At 30.9% G+C, this 4,320-nt stretch overlaps 1 protein-coding gene across 1 annotated transcript in view; it reads right to left on the bottom strand.

Annotated features, from left to right (window-relative positions):
* Window positions 1-1,516, bottom strand: part of LOC106879696 (protein unc-13 homolog B) — a gene marked incomplete in the record, with an annotated part of 200,335 nt that extends 198,819 nt beyond the window's left edge. The window contains 1 exon segment of the mRNA XM_089339545.1: window positions 1,502-1,516.
* Between the last annotated feature and the right edge of the window lie 2,804 nt (window positions 1,517-4,320).

Below are 4,320 nucleotides of genomic sequence, written 5' to 3'. Positions count from 1 at the left end.
AACCCACTGCAAAGATAAAGCCATGCTACAAATTATTAACCAACCATTACTCCAACTATAAACAAAGCACAATAATAGCATATGATAATTAATACATATTCCTTCATAGGATCAGCTCAGTTTTCTTCTAACGAACACTAAATAGTTCTAAAACAATTCTAATTTCTGGACAATATACAACTCTAATGGCTAAAGTGAATTGAGAAAAAGAGAAAAGAGGTTTCAATCTTTTTGTTTCTTTTTTAATTATTATTATTTTTTTTTTTTTGAATGGTTTTAATGATAATGTACTAAAGGTTTTAAAAGCATGATTAAGATCAACAAAATCTTCAAATTTAACAAGCCCAGCAATGGAACTCTCAGATTTTGTTTTTGAAAGCTTAACAAAAGAATTCCATTCTGGTATGATATGAATATGCATATATATATATATATATATAATACATTCATACATATATATATACATTCATACATATATATATATACATTCATACATATATGTACATATAAATATATAAATGAATATATATATACATATATATATATACACACATACATACATGCATATATGTATAGGTATATGTACGTATACAGATAAATACATAGACAGAAAAATGAGCGTTTTTTCTGCTTCGTTGTAATACATCAACATTGCATCATGTCTTCATACTGACATATCTGTAATATATGTCAGTTATTTTTGATCATGACAGCAGAAAAGCGAAATGGAAAAAGAAAATAGTTGTGATTGGATTGTCATCCAAAACTGAATACACAAAAGAGAATAAAAATCACTTGAGTCAATTTCAAACAATTAAATAGTCATTTGTTTGCATTATTAAAGTTACACACTTGTACAACAGCAACATTTTCAAATAATATCACAACAAATTGCCCTTCCATAAAGTCAATTGTCAAAGAAGAACATTATTTGCCAAACAGATTGATGAGGGCAGGTGATTATACACTGCCTGTGGCAAAATTTAAACTTCTTGTTGATAGTTTAACAAATGTACACTCACTCCATGGCATGGCACTCGACCGGTTACAATGACAAGTGTTCCAGTTGATGCGATCAACGGAACAACCTGCTCATGAAATTAACTTGCAAGTGACCGAGCGCTGCCGTATAAACATGCAAATGGCCAAGCAGTGTCGTATAAACTACAAGGCAACATGTTTAATTAAAATATGTTACTGGTAACATTAATGGAAATGATCTTATTGATTTCTCTGTTTCTCAATTGTTCTAGTTACATAAGTAAACTGACTACTTTGTACATCTAAAAAGCAAATTTCAATTCTTGTTCTACAAACAATTTAAAAGCTGATACTATCAAAGTCTACCATTTTTTTTTTCTTTTCTTTTTTTTTTAATATCAACCAGACGTTTCAACAAGTTAGCCCAAGCTATCCATTGATTGGTACCAAGTCCCATACCAATGTGCAAGTACATCATAAAATACAACAAGATATTTATAAAGAACAAAAAAATAAATACCTTCCCAATTTCTGGCTAGGGAAAAAGAAAACAAATTTTGGTAATATTGGCTATTTTTCAAATTTAATCAATAATCTTCTCTATTTATTTTATTTCATTTTCTCAATTTTTTAATGAGTAAAAGCTTTGACATTGCAGAAATATTTTCAAATTCTTTAAAGAAATCCCATGATAACAGTTTAAAAAATTAAATTAATAAAAATAACCATGAAATTATATACACATTACACACACATATATATATATATATATATATATATATATATATATATATATATATATATATATATATATATATATATATATATATATATATATATATATATATATTGAAATAAAAATGATAAGATTGGATGGAAGTTTTTTTACAAAAATGCATATAAATGAAAAAAATATAAAACAAAATCTGCATGCAGCACAGAGTGAAAATACACACAAAACAAAAGCAAGAAATAAATAAAATAAAAAAATTATAGAAGGATATTTAAGATAACTCAATTTAATCTTGAAACAGTTTTCTTAATTCTAAGTGAACTTGGTGGAAAATTTGTCATTATTCCGAAGAGAGTGATGACAAAAGAGAAATTAGACACTACAAGAATAATCTACAAATTGCATTGTTTAAACTTAAGTAAAAAAAAAATTCTCTGTAAAAGTTAATCTAAAACCAGCTACTTCTAAAATTCTAAACTCAAAACATATTTTGAATTTATAACAAGTGTGTGTGTGTATGTGAAAGTATGTAAAGATATATATATATAATCCTAACCTAATCCCCTGGCCCTTTTCCGCTTCACCACCGATTTTCATGGCAGATGCTGACTGGTTGTGTTAATCCACCTATGGCAAAAGAGAGCAGTCGCCATATTCCCTTCTATATTGGCAAACTCTGATGAGTGTAAAGTTATATAATCGGATCGTTACCCGACACTCCATTGTATTCCTTGTGCAAAACCAATTGGTAAGACCAGCCATGATGGATATATAATACCATATTTGGATAATATATATATATATATATATATATATATAGGTAGGTACAAGCATAGCCATATGGTTAAAAAATGTGTGTGCAACTCTGTGTTTCTGACATGCCAATCATGACCATCCCATCTTTTTCTCAGATATATATCATAAATACAACTACATTATCCATTGCATTCCTGCTTCCATTTTAAACATGCGAGCATATGGCCCAAGGGTGGGAGATTTGGGCTGCTATTTCTAGCAACTCGTTAATGCAATTGTCTATTTTGATAGTTCAACCTACAATTATAAAACTGACTTCACCAGAACTCCTGATGACATATTACATCTCTCTTGTTAGTTCATTAATTCTAGTATACGCGCGCGCGCGCGTGCGTGTGTGTGTGTGTGTGTGTGTGTGTGTGATTGTGTGTGTGTGTGTGTGATTGTGTATATATAAATATATGCATATGTATATATTTGTATAAATATGTGTCTATATAAATATATAAATGTATATCTATCTATCTATATATGTGTGTGTGTGTGTGTGTGTGTGTTTATATAGGTGTATATAATGTACACAAGTGTACACACACACACACGCACACATATATATATATATACAAATACACACACACACATATATATACATACACACACACACATATACATATATACATACACACACATATATATATATATATATATACATATACACACACACACACATACACACACATACACACACAGATATATATACACAGAGAGAAAGAGAACAAAACAAAAAAAAATGAAAAAAATGACCTCGTCATATCTAAGATATAAAGTTACATCAATGAAACCTAGTCGTGCGATAGCATGAATTTTGATTGATAGAGATAGAATAGCTTACAATGTTGACGGATCTTTCTTGCCTTAGAGCGTTGTGGGTGGTGGGTGAAGAGGGGGATGGGGAGAGCGAGATTCCACTGCTTCCACAGCACAACTAGAGTGCACATAACCTATATTCAGAAGAATATAGCGCTGAACTTAAAAACAGATAACATTGCTGTCAGTTATTCGATGTTGAGTGGTCACAAATTCAACTTTAGGTTTCAAACTTTGCATTTGTTCAATTTCTTCCTAAGTGCTTAATCCAATTTTCCAATGAAAATATCTGGCAGTTATTGCCAAGGATAAGAACGGTTTTGAAGCTCTACATAGTGCAAGAACTATCAGGTTCACAAATGCCAAAGTGGGAGCGTCGACATGATTGCTCGATTGGTGTGATTTATGATGGTCATGGGCAGACTGTCATTGATTGTCAGTTTACTGAATCATGGCTGATCTGGGATTAAACATAAAAGAAGAAAACCAAGCTCTCTAGAGGAGAATATTGTAGCCTAGTAGGATTTGAACCACTAACCTCAATATATGAATCTAAATAGCATAGGGTGCAACTTTTGTATAACACTCATATTTAATGACAATGAAGATTTGCTTGCTAGAAACAGCAGCCTAATTTCTCTCAAATCTCACTCAGCAGCATGGAGAGGGGAAACTTCTTATATGCATAGGTAACTGATGGTCTGCTACAAAAGAGGTTGGCTAAGCCTCCTTGTCATTTCCATCTCCTTACAGTATGCATCATTCAAATTTAAATCACTTAAAATTTCAAATTTTAACCAGGTTTAATTGAATCATCATCAGCTATCCAATCCACGATTCCTCTCTTCTCATAACAACAAAGGTAATGTTACATCATAGAAAAGCGTCTTTTTTTTATTTTACAGCATCAAATATGCTGGCGTTTATTGCGACTATTTCGCGATGGTTTCATTTCAGAGATAGACTCTATCCAAATGCACATA

Source organism: Octopus bimaculoides, chromosome 22 (assembly GCF_046866305.1).
Source record: "Octopus bimaculoides isolate indiv1 chromosome 22, ASM4686630v1, whole genome shotgun sequence".
Classification (NCBI taxonomy): Eukaryota; Metazoa; Mollusca; class Cephalopoda; order Octopoda; family Octopodidae; genus Octopus; species Octopus bimaculoides.
The sequence above is the reverse complement of the archived record's forward strand: the minus strand, read 5'-3'. Positions and strand labels throughout refer to the sequence as shown.